Raw genomic sequence first — 18,741 nt, 5'->3', positions numbered from 1 at the left:
CTTTTTCCGTCAGCCTGGCCTCACCTGGGCAGCCCTTCACTTCGCTCTGCGCCTCAACCAGTGGCAGAGCAGCGGCCGCGCTGCCAGCTCCTGAGGCACATCTTAATATGGCAGCAGATGAGAGAGAGCAAGTGTGAGAAGGAGGAAGTATCAGACAGTTATAAAACCATCAGATCTCGTGAAAACTCACTATCAGGAGAACAGCATGGGGAAACCCCCCCCTCCCCGATCCAATCACCTCCCACCAGGTCTATTCCTCCGCAACTGGGGATTATGGGGATCACGATTCAAGATGAGATTTGGATGGGAGCGCAAAGCCTAACCATATCAGAGAGAAAAGTGCCAGATAACACAATAGATCTCAGCTGAGGCCTCAGACCATGAATTTTTAGTGGCTTTTTAATAGGCACATACTATTGTGTACTTTTCTCCAAAAGGACCCAAGACTAGAAGGGAGAGTTAGACTGTTTCATAGTGACAGTTCTGCAGGCAGGCTGTGGAAAAATAACCCAGGAGCAATGAGCATAAGTAAAGATATGCATTTTGTAGGGTAGACTGGAAAGGGAAGATAGGAGGAACCCTGAGAAGTTAGGGGACCAGCAATCTCAGTAGGGTATAAAATTTGTGAATCATAAATGCCGAAGTGAGAGCGCTGGTGAAAGAAATGATTGTGATCAGTGAGGTGGCTGTAAATGTTACAATTTCAGAGGCAGAGCAGTTCCAGTTAATGAAACATTCTAAGATAACGGTAATGGGAGTGAGAGGCTAAAAGTGGCAACAAGTCCAAGCCAATACGTTTGAGAAAGAGATATCTGAGGTCGAGACAATAGATGGAATATCCCCATAGACACTGAATTCACCAAGGATGTTACATTAGTCTGTTCTCACACAGCTATAAAGAACTACCAGAGACTGGGTAATTTATGAAAAGAGGTTTAATTGACTCCGTTCCACAGGCTGTATAGGAAGCATGACTGCAAGGCCTCAGGAAACTTACAATCACGGTGGAAGGTGAAGGGGGAAACAAGCACCTTCTTCACATGGTAGCAGAAGAGAGAAAGTGCACAAGAGGAGAAGTGCTACACCCTTTTAAACCATCAGATCTTGTGAGAACTCACTATCAGGAGAACACCATGAGGGAAATCTGCCCCTATGATCCAATCACCTCCCACCAGGTCCCTTCCCCAACATTGAGAATTACAATTCAACATGAGGTTTGTGTGGGGACACAGAGCCAAACCATATGGGATATGAAACCAGCTTCCTACACACAGTAGACAATACAGCTGATGGACAGCTCCAGCACCTCTCAAAATTTTGTTGGTAACTTAATTCTTTCTCTTGTTCCAGTTCAAAAGATTCTAGCAGAGGACTTTGGTGACATGCCTGTGCTTAGACCTAGAGAGGAAGAGTATGATGACTAAAAACAAATGACTAAAGTGAGAAAAAACCAATTTCCCAAAAGATGAAATGCTGTTCCCAGAAGAATGAAGTGGAGGTTAGTATATTACAAAAGAAAACAAACAAATTACACCTACATGTCTACCACATTTGCAAGACTGTAATGTTGTTCACACAGAATCTGTTGTTTAACCCTCCTATCTCCTAGAACCCATATTGTGTGGTCTTTAAATATTCCCCAGTAAAAGGAACCAGGACTCTCTAGAGAAACAGCTGAATCCACTTCTGCAGCAGGATGAGCTTGGAAGATCTAGCCATATAAGGAAGCAACAAGGCTATCTGGGATCACATCAAAAAGACACAGGAGCCCAATTGAAGGTACTGTCACTAGGACAAGATGGGGCAGCTTGAGTATTGTATTAGTTTGTTTTCTCACTACTGATAAAGACATACCCAAGATTGGGCAATTTACCAAAGAAAGAAGTTTCATTGGACTTACAGTGCCACGTGGCTGGAGAGGCCTCAGAATCATGGCATAAGGCAAAAAGCACATCTTACATCTCAGCAGCCAAGAGAGAGAATGAGAACCTAGCTAAACATGTTTCCCCTTATCAAATCATCAGATCTTGTGAGACTTATTTACTACCATGAGAACACTATGGGAGAAACCACCCCCATGATTCAGTTATCTCCCACTGGGTCCCTCCCACAACACATGGGAATTATGTGAGTACAATTCAAGATGAGATATAGGTGAGGACACAGAGCCAAACCATATCAAGTGTGAAAAGGAATAATGACTGTAATGGACCAAAATACCTCAAGTAGGTTAAAAATCCATGAGTTGAAAATGATAATTTTTTTTAAAAAACTCATTAGCCCCCTTGGAATGCTATGGTACCAATTCACTACTATGAAAATAGCAAATACATGGAAATACATATTCATCGTGTATTTTAGCATAAGCAAATAATTTATAGGGGGTAAGTGCTCCTTTACAGAAGAATTTAAGTGTAGACCAATAAATGCAGAAGTAATGATAGAATTGGTGTATCATCATTACCTGAAAGATAGGCATACTGAGAAGGCAACACCTGAATCTACTGATCAATTTAATATGACAAAATAGACAACCTGATAATTGTATTGTATGTTAGCTTATAAAAGCCCTGGTTAGTGACCTCTATGTATCCAGTCTCTCACACTCCAACTTTGAACTCAGTCATGTGACTTCCTTTGGCCAACAGACAGTAAGCAAGGGCTTGACAAAGCACTTGTGAGTTTCTTCTGCCTTTGTATTAGTCTGTTCTCATGCTGCTGCAAAGAACTGTCCAAGACTGAGTAATTTATAAAGGAAAAAGGTTTAATTGACTCACAGTTCTGCAGGGCTGTGAAGGCTTCAGGAAACACAATTATAGCAGAAGGGGAAGCAAACATGTCCTTCTTCACATGGTGGCAGGAAGGAGAAGTGCTGAGCAAAGGGGGAAAAGCACCTTATAAAACCATCAGATCTTGTGAGAAGTCACTCACTGTCACAAGAACAACATGAGGATAACCGCTCCCATGATTCAATAACCTCCCAGTGAGTCCTTCCCACGACATGTGGGGATGATGGGAATTACAATTCAAGATGAGATTTGGGTGAGGACATAGACCATATCATTCCATGCCATTCCCTCCCAAATCTCATGTTCTCACATTTCAAAACTAATTATACCTTCCCAACAGTTCCCCAAAGTCTTAACTCATCCCAGCATTAATACAGAAGTCTAAGTCCAAAGTCTCATCTGAGACAAGGCAAATCCCTTCCACCTATGAGCCTGTAAAATTGAAAAGCAAGTTAGTTACTTCCTAGGTACAATGAGGGTACAGGCATTGGGTAAATACACCCATTCCAAATGGGAGAAATTTGCCAGAACAACAGGGCTACAGGCCTTATGCAAGTCCCAAATCCAGTAGGGCAGTCATTAACCTTAAAGTTTCAAAATAATTTCCTCTGACTCCATGTCTCATATCTAGGTCACACTGATGTGAGAGAAGGGCTCCCATGGCCTTGGGCAACTCTACCCCTGTGACTTGGCAGGATACAGCCTCCTCTCAGCTTCTTTCACAGCTGGTATTGAATGTCTGTGGCTTTTCCAGGCACACGATGCAAGCTGTCAATGGATCTACCATTCTGGTGTCTGCAGGATTGTGGCCTCTTCTCATAGCTCCACAAGGCAGTGCCCCAGTAGAGACTCTGTAGGGTGGCTCCCGACCCCACATTTCCCTTCTGCACCACCCTGGCAGAGGCTCTCCATGAGAGTTCCGGTCCTGCAACAAACTTCTGCCTAGACTTCCAGGCATTTCCATATATCCTCTGAAATCTAGGCAGAGGTTCCCAAACCTCAATTCTTGAACTTCTGTACACCCACATGCCCAATACCAAGTGAAAACTGCCAAGGCTTAGGACTTGCACCCTCTGAAGCAACGGCCTGAACTGTATGTTGGCAACTTTTAGCCATGACTGGAGCTGAAGCAGCTGGGATACAGGGCATCATGTCCTAAGGCTGCACAGAGCAGGGGGGCCCTGGTCCTGGTCCACAAAACCATTTTGCCTTCCGAGGCCTCTGGGCCTATGATGGGAGGGGCTGCTGTGAAGGTTTCTGATATGCCCTGGAGACATTTTTCCCATTGTCTTAGTGATTACCATTCAGCTCCTCATTACTTATACAAATTTCAGCTGGCTTGAATTTCGCCCCAGAAAATGAGGTTTTCTTTTCTATTGCATCATCAGGCTGCAAATTTTTCAAACTTTTATGCTCTGCTTTCTCTTGAAGGCTTTGCCACTTAAAAATTTTTTTCACCAGATACCCTAAATTGCCTCTCTCAAGTTCAAAATTCTTCAGATATCTAGGGCAGGGGAAAAATGCCACTAGTCTCTTTTCTAAAGCATAGCAAGAGTCACCTTTACTCCATGATATGGTTTGGCTCTGTGTCCCCACCCAAATCTCAACTTGAACTGTACTCCAGTAATTCCCATGTATTGTGGGAGGGACCCGGTGGGACATAATTTGAATCATGAGGGCAGTTTCTCCCATAATGTTATGGTAGTGAATAAGTTTCATGAGATCTGATGGTTTTATCAGGGGTTTCCACTTTTGCATCTCTCTCATTTTCTCTTGCCTCCACCATGTAAGAAGTGCCTTTTGCCTCCTACCATGATTCTGAGGCCTCCCCAGCCATGTGGAACTATAAGTCCAATTAAACCTCTTTTTCTTCCCAGTACTGGGCATGTCTTTATCAGCAGCATGAAAACAGAATAATACACTCCAGTTACCAAGAAGTTCCTCATCTCCATGTGAGACCACTTCAGCCTGGACTTCATTGTCCATATCACTATTAGCATTTGGTTAAAGAAGTCTCTAGGAAGTTCCAAAGTTTCCCACATTTTCCTCTCTTCTGAGCCCTTCAAACTGTTCCAACTTTTGCCTGTTACCAAGTTTTAAAGTTCCACATTTTGGGGTATCTTTACAGCAGCACCCCACCACTCAGTACCAATTTACAGTATTAGTCCATTCTCACACTGCTATAAAGAACTGTCCAAAATGGGGTAATTTATAAAGGAAAGAAGTTTAATTGACTCACAGTTCTACAGGACTGGGGAGTCCGCAGGAAACTTAAAATCATGGTGGAAGGGGAAGCAAACACGTCCTTCTTCACATGGTGGCAGTAAGGAGAAGTGCCAAGCAAAGGGGAAAAGCCCTTTATAAAACCATTAGATCTTTTGGGAACTCACTATCATGAAAACAGCATGAGGGTAACTCAACAATATCAGCCTTCCTTGAACACCCTGCAATCTCGATGGGAATAAACCTAGGGTCACCCCCTGAAAGAGGAGAGACAACATGGAGTAGAGCTCAACTGATCCAACTGAGACCATTCTAGACTAACCAGATGCCAACCTCTGAAATATATTTTGCCAAAAAACATTGAAATAAATCTTTAATCTAGCTGGGCGCAGTGGCTCACCCCTGTAATCCCTTTGGGAGGCCGAGGGGGGAAATCACTTGAGTCCAGGAGTTCAACACCAGCCTGGGCAACATGGCAAAACCCCATATCTACTAAAAAATACAAAAATTAGCCTGGCATGATGGTACACACCTGTAATCCCAGCTACTTGGGAGGCTGAGGTGGGAGGATCACTTGAGCCCGGGAGGTGGAGGTTGCAGTGAGCCAAGATTGTGCCACTACATTCCAGCCTGGGTGACAGAATGAGACCCCCCCCCAAAAGAGAAATACACACACACACACACACACACACAAATTTCTTGGCAGTTATATATTTTGATCATATATATCAACATAACATCAAGTTATATATATATCATATGTATGATATATATATGATCATATATCAACATATATCAAGTTATATATATATAACTTGAATCTGATCAAACCTCTACAGGAAATGGAGAAACATATTAACATATTAAGTAACTCCTCAGGTATACAATCTCTAAAATCCAGAATGTGAGACATTCTACACAGCAAATAACTGACTTCATTGTTAAATAAATGAAAAAAAAAAAAAAGAGGGAACTGTTACAGATTAAAAAGAGATCTAAATCAATTAAATGCAACAGATAGACTTGGCTTGGATCACGATTAGAATAAAATAATGATAAAAAGGCATGAGGTAATTGGGGAAATTTGAACATCAATTAAGTATTTGATGATATGGAGAAGTTGTTGAATATTTTATTTTATTTATATAGAGAGACTGGGTCTCACTATATTAACCAGACTGGTCTCAAACTCCTGACCACAAGTGACCCTCCTTCCTTAGTCTCCCAAAGTGCTAGGATTAGAGGCATGAGCCACTGCACTCGGCCCTGGCATATTTTGTTCTATGGTGAACATCTATAGCCCCAGCTACTACAGAGGCTGAAGTGGGAGGATTTCTTCACCCCAGGAGTTTGAGGCTACAGTGCACTATGATTGAAAGCTGGGTACCTTTGAAGATAAAGAAATTCAACAGGTTAAGTCATCTAATAATAGACTTTACTGTAACTGCAGAAGCATTAGAAAATCCAAGGCAGAACTCATGGAAATCAGTTAAATCATCTAATAATAGACTTTACTGTAACTGCAGAAGCATTAGAAAATCCAAGGCAGAACTCATGGAAATCAGTGGAGATAAAACTAAATTCAGAAGGTCTTCAAGCAAGCCCCTCCCAGAAATGACTGATGAGTCTAAAACTGATGTAAAAACAGATCTGTTTATATCAACAGCTTCCCAACTGATGCAACTCTTGATGACATAAAAGAATGGCTAAAAGATAAAGGTCAAGTACAATATTCAGATGAGAAGAACATTGCATAAAGCATTTAAGGGATCAGTTTTTGTTATGTTTGTTAGCATTGAATCTGCCAAGAAATTTGTAGAGACCCCTGGCCAGAAATACAAAAGCACAGACCTGCTAATACTTTTCAAGGAAGATTACTTTGCCACAAAAAAAAAAAAAAAAAAGAAGAAGAAGAAAGAGAACAAAATGAAGTGGAAGCTAAATTAAGAGCTAACCAAGAGTAAGAAGAAAAACAAAAGTTAGAAGAAGATGCTGAAATGAAATATCTAGAAGAAGATTGGATGCTTGCTGAAATTTTCAGGTGACTTAGATGATCAGACCTGTAGAGTTACACATTCTTTTCTCAAATCATGGTGAAATAAAATGAATAGACCTTGTCAGAGGAGCAGAACAGGGGATGGGATAATTCTAATTAAAGTAAATGTCAAGGAAGTATTGGGTAAAGCCAAAGACACAAGTAATGGTAACCTACAATTAAGGAACAAAGAAGTGAATTGGGAAGTACTAGAAGGAGAGGTGGAAAAAGAAGCATTGAAAAAATCTTAGAAGACCAACACAAGAATCCCTAAACAAATAGAAGTCAAAAGGTTGCAGATTTAAAGGACGAGGAACAGGTAATTAAGTCTGGCCTGGGTCTGCTAAAGGAAAAGTACGTTTCAAGTTTAAAAAAACTAAATCTGCTAATGATGGTGAACAGGATGAAAATGGTGCAACTAGACTAGTGAAAAGAGCAAGAGAAGAAACAGACAGAAGAACCTGCATTAAAACAACAGCAAATGGTGTCAGCAGCTTAGTAAACCAGTAGTTTAGTAAACACATTTTTTATTTATTTTAATTAGGCTTTAAGCTGCTTTTGTTTTGGGGAGCTTTTAAAATGAAAAACAAATTAGGTCCACTTCAATGTCCATATGTGAGAAAGGAGAAGTTCTTTTGTTGTTTAACTTGTCTTTTTTTGTTATCCAAATGAGGATTTTTTAAAATGCATAGTTCTGTATGTGTTGTTTCAGATTATTCAAGTATCGAAAGGAGCAGTCTTCCCCTAAATTGCTTTTGTAATATGATAATGTTAGTACAAGCTAATAAAATATATTCTTTATTAAAAACAAAAACAAAAACAAAATAATCCACAGGGTTTGGCAAGTGATAAATGAAACAGAACAAGAGCAATAAGGAATGCATGATTGCTGAAGCTGGATAATGGTAGGTTGGCTCATTAAACTATTCTCTCACATTCATATATATTTGTCTAATTTCCAAAATAAAAATAGGCAAAACAAAGTCCTTCATCACCTACAAATTATTTCCCGAAAGTAACTTCCACTAACAGTTTTTTATATTGTTTTCCAGACATCTTCCATGTATATGGAGGCAAGTTCATGTCTATCTATATATGTATATGTATATGCAAGTGTATATAATTTTTAAAGCAATGGAAATCATTCTGTATAAGACAAATAAAATGAAATGAAATAAACTAAAGCCCCCAGGTATTTGTCTACATAATAGCAAACATCTGAATATTTACATAAATATATGTATGTGTAATGGTTTTGGAGCAGGAGAGAGTCAACATCTATAAATCTAGCCTGTCAGATTTGACTGTTTTTTAATGTGATATTAAAAGTGTAATAGTTATTTTTACATTAATAAAATAACTGCCTCATAAATACATACACTTTTTTGAATTAAATAATACATATTTTGGAGTCATGAATAGACAGTTCTTGCATACACTTTCCCTCTTCACCAAATGATTGCTTAATAGAGATTGTGTATAAGAGTCTTAGGAAACATTTGCTTAAGGAAGCAAAATTTAAATTTACTTTTACTAAAAGATCCTCAAAGTTCATATTTTTGACACATTCTGTAAATCCCTATAATCTAATACATAGCTGTATACCTAGAAATCATTTGATAAATACGTCATTGCATATGATGTGCTGTCAATGTTGAAGTTGATAATGATAAAATGTAGGCCCTAAGTAACTTCTGTAATAACCAGAATAATTTCTGTAATAATTCTGCAAAAATCAACTTGATAGCAAATTGTCCAATTGGAAGTAATGTTCAAAATAAGACATTCTAAGCAAACTTCTTTTCTCATCAAGACCAAGCAAGAGCATTTATCCTTAAAATATCCCAGGCCAAAACTGTCAGATGTCTATGCTGCCTTGAGCAGTATCAGAATTCAGTCTTGAACTGATGTCTCTCTGAATTCTGTCAGAAATATAGGTGAGAAAAAATTATACTTGATAGCATGTATGAGATGTAAAAATCCATTTTTCTGTATTTTCTATGTTCTACTTTAGTTATCTTTTAGTATTACTGTAGTTCTTCGGAATGGTATGTATCTGTAATGTGGTTAGTATTTTACTTTAAATACTTTAGCCTAAGAAATGGATCTATAAAGACGCATAATTTAGTTTTAGGTTATACATACCTCAGGGCTGGTTAGTTGGTATTTAACCAAAAGCCAGTAATCCAGAAGAGGCTACCAAAAGCACTTTGGTTATCTTTAACCTCAATTAACACCAGAGGGTTTTTTAGTTACCACTACTGACATAATAAATTATTTTTTCCCACTGGATAAATAAGTGGTATTAGAGATGTGGAGAAAAACATTTTTATTTTTACATGAAAGCTTATACCTTCCCGAATGGAAAAGAAGGCTTAATTCTGAATCAGTCCTGTGTTCAATCACTGACTTAGAGAATTGTTGTCTAAACTGAGCTATGATGTTAGCATCTCATGTTGGAACATTGTCACATTTCCTCAAGTGAACCTTTTATACAGGGTAGAAACTTGGAAGGACCAAGAGCTGAACCTCACGGAGTTTACAAAACGTTATATGACTGTTTCTTTGCCTGCTAACACATAAAATGTTTAAATATATCATAAAATTCAGTTTGACCCTTGTTTTCATGCCTGGTAGTAGAGTTATGGGGATAGCTCTATATCCCCTAATCAGCTTAATTAGATATTAGAGGCTACTCATGTTTAAGAAAACGAGCATAGTAATTGAGAATGCCTAAATAGGCTCAGGCCATTTTGCTGAAGTTCCATGAAGAACCACTTTGGAAGGCCGGGAGCGGTGGCTCATCCCTCTAACCCCAGCACTTTGGGAGGCGGAGGCCGGCGGATCACCTGAGGTCGGGATTTCGAGACCAGCCTGTCCAACATGGAGAAACCCCGTCTCTACTAAAAGAGAGAAAAAAAAAAAAAGAAATTAGGCCAGCATGCCTGTAATCCCAGCTACTCGGGAAGCTGAGGCAGGAGAATTGCTTGAACCTGGGAGGCGGAGGTTGCGGTGAGCCGAAATCGCACCATTGCACTCCAGCCTGGGCAACAAGAGCAAAACTCTGTCTCAAACAAAAACAAAAATAAAAAACACTTTGGCCTGTGCTGAAATCTGGCCGCCAAAAAAGAACAACCTCAAAAAGTCAAACGACTTCAGGGTCAGATGGGTAAAACCTGTGCGTCGGGTGTAAAATAATAGAGAATGTGAGTTAGCAATTAAAGGGGAGACGATAAGGAAATGATCCTGCCAAGCAGAGCATTTGCCTAAGTGTTTGTTGTCACTAGGGTGGAGAAGTAGGCTGGAACCAGATCATGCTGGGTCTTGCATGCAGCACTCAGGATTTTGGATTTTGTCTTCACAGCAATGAGATATGATCATATTTGCATTTTAAAAGGACCACTCTTGTGGTGGGGTGGAGACTATGCCAGGATCTGAAGACACTGATTGGACATTGCCAAAGTAATCTAGATGAGAGCTCCTGGTATTTTGGCCTGGATCTGTGACACTGAGGGTAGGAGCAGGAGAATTTGAGAGTTATCTAGGAGGTGGAGTCTATTCTACTGTGAATTTAGAGTCTGAGGAAATCTTGTCTTTCCTGAGGAACTAGTGTGCTTAATTTTATCAGGCCATGATGAGAATGACATGGCCCATCATGTTTTGGCTGCCAAGAAGTTGAGCTAATTTAAAAGCTCTATTGTAACAATTCTTAGTCTGTATTTCTCTCATTTTCACCCTCTCTCTATTTGACTTTAGATATTTTATGTTATTTTGATGGTTCTGTAATGTGGTAATATGTGTATCCACTTAGTGTGCCTCCTCAAATCCTGTAAGTGACAAATCAACACAATGTATACCCCATAAATATATACCATTAGTATGTATCAACAAAAATTTTTATTAAAAATTTAAATAACAACAGGCAGGCATTTTTTTATAAAATAGCCTGTACTTACAATAGTTCCACTAAGAATTGGACTTCTGCAATGGAGTCTAAAGAAGTTCTTCCCTGTTGCTCCATAGTCAGCTAAATTCTTCCCTTTGGCAGGAGACATCTTTGTGCTTGGTGGAGAGCAACAGCTCCTGTAGTATGAACTCAGGCTGGTGAACTCCAGGAGTGAATAGCTGACCTCCCACTGCTGCAATCAGCTGTAATCTGAGATCCTGCTTCAACATTCAGACACCTTTAAAAAGGAGATGGTGAGGAGCTAGGTTCTTTTCTCGACTGAAAGGAGAAGACTCTAGAGAATCATTGCAGCCTTTTTAGTAACCTGCTGGAAATCTGGCTGGTGCATGATTACTTAGGGAGAAATAAATATTTCCCAATAGCTGCTAACTCTGTGGATTCCCTCTGCAGCCTAACACCCACTCACAACTCAGAGCCTTGGGCAGATTATATCTTAATCCTTGAGTTATTTTCTCTTCAAAGAGAAAAAACATTTTATTTTTTAAAGAAAGTACAATAACATGTTAAGAAATTTATTCTACCACTTCAATAATCATTGCTCAATTAAATTTCTATAATTCTGTACTTTCTTAAATATTCTTGTATTCCCTCCACCCCCACCCCATCCCCCAAATACTCTTGGGTCTTCAAAATAAATTCTAAAAATCTGGCTCACCTCTGAAAGACATGTATAAATATGTTTTCCATTTCAATCTGGCAGAACTCATGCTCTTATTGTCCTACTTTTCTTGCACATGCCTTTTCTGGCTGGCCCTATTTGACTTTTTGTGCATTATTTTGCCTCGCCCCAGGCATTGTTCATCTCCGTGCCCTGCATTCTACCTTCAAACTCTATTTACTGACTTTCTTCTGTTACTGGGAAACTTCCCAGTTTCCTTCCAGGCCATTCAGTTTCCTTGGCATTACTTGCTCATTGGTCATTTCTAACCACTTTCCCAATTCTGCTGCTTGGCCCAAAGTGAAATGTGAGACTACTGAAAGATTTTGAGGAAATTACTCTGATGCTGCTGAGCAGGAGTCTTTTCAGCTGTTTTTATCTTCGTTGCCTCAAAGTCACAGGTGCCTCTCATTCATATTGAGCTCCTACTGCATTCTGTAATTTAACCTGAATTACTGCTTTGAACAAAAGGATGCATATTGCATCATGAATTTTGTCATATTCTCCAATATTTACACCAAAATAATCCCTTCAGATAAACTTTAAATGTTTTACATTTACTGCCAAAATTATAAAGCAAACCCAGAAAAGTAATCCTTTGGGAACCTCTACTAAGGCTATGAATCCTGGCTTTCTGAACCAGATTTGGATGTGTTAATCTCTTTGTTTTAGAGTGTCATTTCTCTGGTAAGAATGTGTCATGTAAAATACAATAGACATTTTAAGCACATACACAAAAATTAATTTCTACAGATTTTTTCTAGTTTCCTAATTCTATTGAGTTTTGCAGTTTTGATTTATTTGGAAACTCTGTAAAAATCCACGTTTAACTTTGAATTTGTTTGATTTGATAGTTCCAAATTACTGAGAAAAAAAAGGGGTGTTCTCCTTTTAGAAATATTATACTAAAATAAAGGAATGATTCACAGTGAGGAAAGAACCATGAAATTGAAAAAGGACATTTATAATATTTAAAAGGAAAGGAAAGTTTGATGAGGAAGGGTAAGAGCAGGTTGAGGCTGAGAGCTAACTGGGGCAATTTATATTCCCCTCTGGTTTCCTAGCCCTGTAATGTTAAAGCCTGGCTATGTGTTAGGACCACCTGTGTAGAGTTTACTAAAAATGCAATGTCAGGCATCACTCAACACTTTCTGAATCAGAATCAGAATTAGAATCGTTCTCTTCTGCAAATACCCCAGGTGTTGCCGATGGACAGTTGTGCTGTGAGTAGCCCCTTAACTGGCCTGGAACCTCTGCTTCCTGCCTCTTGGAAAAGTGGCCATATGGGAAGTGTGTCTACCCACAGATCACCATGCTAAGAAACGCCCAGGCCACATGAAGAGGCTCTGGAGAATAAGCCTCTTAGAGAAGGGAAAGCAGGCTGAGTATCAGCGTGAAACAGACAGACACATCAAGGCAATGGATATGTGAATGAGCCATCTTCAATGTCCAATCCTATTGAACCTTCAGTTGGCTACAGCCTCAGACACCATTCTGATGGTCACAGCATGAGATCCCAAGAGAACTATTCTGCTGAGTCTAGTCAATACACAAAAGCAGGAGGGATAATAATGAATTGTGTTTTAAGCCACCAAATTTTGCAGTAGTTTATTGCACAGCAATAGATGACCCAAACATCAATCCCTACTGCCCCCTCAGGGACTTATCATCAATAATCTCTTTTTAAAATATACAAATAGAAATAACTGACATTTACTGAGGCTTACTATGTACCATACACTGTTCTATACACTTTTTATGAAATCATCTGAATAATCCTATTGAGACAGGTGCTATTTTTATCTCCATTTACAAAAGGTGAAATTTATCCAAAGTAACACAAAAAGTGGTGTGGAGCAAGACAGTGAGATCCCAGAGTCTGCACACTTAACTACCACATGTACCTTAATCTGTCACTCTTTATGGGGTCTTCTCTACCTGCATTTAAATATATTTGAGTTTCTCCTTCTTGACCCTATAGATCTCCTCTAGCAATCACTCCATTTCTCTGTCTTTGCATCTTTAAGGTTAACTCTCTAGAAAGGGCTGTCTACTTTCTGTCTCTTCTTTCTCCCATTCATCCCTCAAGCTATTGCCCCCTAACTTCTTCCTCTTCCACCCTATAGACACCAGTTCTTGTTTAAGTCATCCGTGGTCTCCCTTGCTAAATCTAAGGGATCACTCTTTGTCCTTGTCTTCTTAATTTCTCTTACACTGGTGATACTGATAACCATTTCCTTCTCTTGAAACTGTTCCCTTCTATAACTTCTGTGACCCCAGTCTCTCCTAATTTTACTCTTACTTTTCTAACATTACATCTCGTTTACTCTTACTGCCGTCTCTTCCTCTGCCTGTGTCTTAAATATTAGTGTTCCTTAGGAACTCCCTTTCTAATTATTATGTACAATTACGTCTATCCCTATGGCTTCACTCACTATCTTCATGATGAGAATCTCAAATATCTCTAGTCCAGATTTCTGTCTGAACCTGATTCTTAACCTGAGGTCCACAGAAGCATTGGAATTTTGTGTGTAATTCAGAGGGGTCCATGAACTTGGACAGGAAAAAATATACATCTTTCTTTTCACTAAACTTTACTTGAGACAAGCACTTTCTTTCATAAAACATATGGGCAACAAACCACAGTGGAATTATCAGTACTTGTATCAACAGAAACCACAGATTTTTAAAAATTTTTTAAATTTTTGCTTTTAGTTCTGGGATACATGTGAAGGATGTGCAGGTTTGTTACACAGGTAAACGTGTGCCATGGTGGTTTGCTATACCTATCAACCCATCACCTAGGTATTAAACCCAGCATGCATTAGCTACTTTTCCTAATGTTCTCCCTCCACCACACCACCCCCCAATAGGTGCCAGTATGTGTTGTTCCCCTCCCTCTGTCCATGTGTCCTCATTGCTCAACTCCCACTTATAAGTGAGAACATGCGGTGTTTGGTTTTCTGTTCCTGTGTTAGTTTGCCAAGGCTGATGGCTTCCAGCTTCATCCATGTCCCTGCAAAGGACATGATCTCCTTCCTTTATATGGCTGCATAGTATTCCATGGTGTATATGTACCACATTTTCTTTAACCAATCTATCATTGATGGACATTTAGGTTGATTCCATGTCTTTGCTATTGTGAATAGTGTTGCAATGAAGATATGCATGCGTGTATCTTTGTAATAGAATGATTTATATTCCTTTGGGTTTATGTCCAGTAATGGGATTTCTGGGTCAAATGGTATTTCCAGTTCTAGATCTTTGAGGAATCACCACACCGAGTTCCACAATGGTTGAACTAATTTGCATTCCCACCAGCAGTGGAAAAGCATTCCTATTTCTCCACAACCTCACCAGCATCTGTTGTTTCTTGACTTTTTAATAATGGCCGTTCTGACTGGCAAACCACATAAATTTTTATATCAAAATACAATTGTCAGATGTGAGGGCTGTCTGGCTGTGGCGTCTGTCACACCGTTGATAGCCAGGGTTGATTTGGCTGAATTGGCTGGCTAGGTGGGTGTCCCCTTCTTCCCTCACCATTCCATGTGGATCGCTCCTGAAGCTGCACACTCAGTTGAACAGAATGACCATCAAAGAGGACAACCATCCCTGATAGAGGAGGACAGTCTTCAGTCAAGGATATAAGAGTAGCTGTACTCTCCTGCTAGAACCTCCAAACAAGCTCTCAGGGTCCATTTGTAGGGGAACATGGGGCAGTCAAGCTTCCAAGACTCCAAATACATCCAAATGAGGTGCTGCATTGGTGAGCTTTGAATTTTTATAAGATGAAAATATCCTTATTTTCCTTTATGACTGAAACCTGATTTATGAAATATTTAACTAACCTAAGGTATTAACTGTTGTCTCATACTTTCCCACAAAAGTTTAAATTTTCTGTTCTTCACATGTAAATATTTAATTCATCAGCAATTATGGATGGTATGATATATAAGGAATTACTTCATCAAAGCATGATGACACCACCATTCAATATCTGACATAAAAAGACAGAGCTCAGTCTCGGCAACATGGCAAAACCCTGACTCTACTAAAAATACAAAAACTAGCCAGCCTGGTGGCATAAGCCTGTAGTCCCAGCTACTTAGGAGGCTGAGGTAGGAGGATTGGCTTAAGCCCAGAAGGTTAAGGCTGCAGTAAGCTGTGATTGTGCCACTGCACTCCAGCCTGGGCAACAGAGCAAGACCATTTCTCAAAAAAAAAAGACAAAGAGCTGAGTTTCTTGCTGGTCAGGTATGGTCTCTCAGAGCACAGGAGACTGTTGATCTCACATGGCTGTTTCTGCAGTATGGAGTTCAGGGATGGGCCGACTTTCCAAGGCATCAGTGGGTTGACATCATCTATAGTAGTAGCGTGACTACTTAGGTAAGACAGTGGTTGGTTTGTTGGCACTTGAGGTATGTGACATTTTTGGAGTGAATCTGCCCCTGACTAGATGGCTCTCAGAAGCCGGTTGCTGATCCTGTTTGTTTGACTTGCAAAAGTGTGTTGACTGAGGGGAGTTATTGTTCACATATTGAACAGGTTTCAAACTGTTACCACGGTTTCAGAACTATCTGTCTTAGAAAACGCTTGTGGAAACTTTAATTCTCAGTTCTTTCTTTGGTTTCTCATTCATCTAGAGCTATGGAAGAGATAATCAAGGGTTTTCCAGATTTTACTATGGTTGTTGATTCAAGACTTGGTTTGTGGAGGACTAATTTTTAGATTGAGCATTGATCAGTGTGATATTATCCTGTGTTTCTCTGGAGTAATTTAAGTCATTTTTCAGAAAAGTGGCTGTGTCAAAGTATTTGAGACACTGAATAACAGACATTGAAAAACTGTGACACAAATACATGAAGATAAATGTACTTAAGAATAGAGTAGAAGATTCTCCGCAGCTGGGGCTGATTAAGGAGACAATTCCCAACTATTCCCTGAGTCCATCTTAAATAGCCAGGCTGCCGTTTATTTTGGCTGAGATATAGAGTGTTTTACCTTATTTGAAGGGTTAATTCAGTACTACATGAAGTGTTGGCCAGGAGCATTTTCTTCTCTGGTTGGCCAAAAGAAAGTGTATGCATACACACACACACACACACACACACACACACATATTCCTACAGTCAGGTACCACATAATGATGTTTTGGTCATTGGCAGACCACATATATAATGGTAGTCCCATAAGATTATAATACCATATTTTTACTGTCCCTTTTCTATGTTGGATATGTTTAGATACACAAACTCTTACCATTGTGTTACAATTGCCTGTAGTATTCAGTACAGCAAAATGCTGTACAGATTTGCATCCTAGAAGCAATAGGCTATACCAAATAGCCTAGGTGTGTAGCAGACTATGCCGTCTAGATTTGTGTAAGTACATTCTAGGATGTTCCCACAGTGATGAAATCCCCTAACAAGGCATTTCTCAGAACAAGCAACACGTAACTGTATATACAAATTTTTAATTTATATTTCTTCTCATAATGTTTTATCTTTAAATCTGTTTTGGCTATTATTAATACAGTTGCATCAGTTTTGTTTGTATTATTACCTTCTTGGTATATGCTTACATATTTTTAGTTTTAAATGTCCTGTGTCCTTATGTTTTAGATGTATGTTTTAGCTATAACTGGAATTTTAAAATTTACTCTGACCATGTCAGTCTTCTAATTAATGAATAATCTCATTTATATTCAATGTGATTGCTTATATTTTCAATTTATTTCTATAATTTCATTTTTTTCTACTTACCCTTTATTATGCTTTCTCTTTCCTTCTTTCTTGACTACTATTAAACTAATGTTTTATTTATTCTTTTTTCCTTCTCCACTAGACCAAAAGATATGTACTCTATTTCTATTCTTTTAATGGCTAATCTCAACATTTTAACACTAGTTTAAAGTTATTGCATATCTTTACAGTTGTTTTGAACAATTTACCTCTAAATACAATTCTACTCACATGTTACCTTTCTGCAGTTATTTCTATCTTGTTTTTATACCCTTAATATGATGATTACTTACATATACTCATCTAGCTACAAATTTCTTAACTTACTATTCCTTCTCGAATATCATTAACTTTTTTCTATATTTATAGTCTATCCTTATGAAGTACATCCTTTTTTTCAATGAGTGGCAATTCTTACTAAAAATGTCTTCAGTTTGCTGTCATTGTTGAATTTGAATGATAGTTGAGCTGTGCATATATTTTAGATTTACAATAGTCTTCTCTAAACTTTTGGAGGTATCATTCCATTGTCTTCTGGATTCTGCTGCTGCTGGTGTAAAGTGTGCCATAAGTCTCATTGTTATTCTTTTGTAGGTAATCTTTTCTTGGCTGCTTTTAAGATCTCTGTTTCACTATGATGTATCTAGTGATTACTCTTTTTCCTTTAAAAAATCTCCCTCAGAACTTCCTCAGAACATATCATTAATATATTCTTCAGAGCCTGAATCTAAAGATTCATATACTTGAGTAATTTTGGAAAATTCTCAGCTATTATCTCCTTAAACATTGCTTCTCTTGCAGCCATTCTTTAGTCTCTCTCTATTCAAATCCTATTAGACCAATTCTAGATCTTTTGCTCTGTTTTTCATTTTTCTTATTTTCTTTCTTATATTTTCATCTCTTAAGCCTTTGGGGTAATTTCCATATCTCTATATTTAAGACAGTATTCCTCTCTTCAGCTGTTTAATTTGCCATTTAATTTGAACTAGTGGAACTCTTACTGAAATGCTTACATTTCCTATTTTAATTCTAGATGTTCTACTAGTTCTTTTTTCAAATCTTCCTGGGTATTTTAATAATGTGTTGATCTTTTCTCATGTTCAATTCTTTTCTAATGTTTTTAAATAATTTAAGCATACTCATTTTATAGGTTCTATCAATAATTCTATTATCTAAAGAGCCTAAGGCTCTATACCTGTTACTTTATGAGTCATAAAATTTGCTTTTGTCTCACGCCTGTAATCCCAGCACTTTGGGAGGCCGAGGCGGGCGGATCACGAGGTCAGGAGATCGAGACCATCCTGGCTAACACAGTGAAACCCCGT

The 18,741-nt window shown here is 38.7% G+C and overlaps 1 pseudogene; it reads left to right on the top strand.

Moving 5' to 3' along the window:
- The first annotated feature begins 6,380 nt into the window (after nucleotides 1-6,380).
- On the top strand, nucleotides 6,381-7,546 carry LOC105507585 (annotated as a pseudogene).
- Nucleotides 7,547-18,741: the final 11,195 nt, after the last annotated feature.

Source organism: Colobus angolensis, unplaced genomic scaffold (assembly GCF_000951035.1).
Source record: "Colobus angolensis palliatus isolate OR3802 unplaced genomic scaffold, Cang.pa_1.0 Scaffold150, whole genome shotgun sequence".
Taxonomy (NCBI): Eukaryota; Metazoa; Chordata; class Mammalia; order Primates; family Cercopithecidae; genus Colobus; species Colobus angolensis.
Note: the sequence above shows the minus strand (reverse complement) of the source record. Positions and strands in the feature narration are given on the sequence as shown.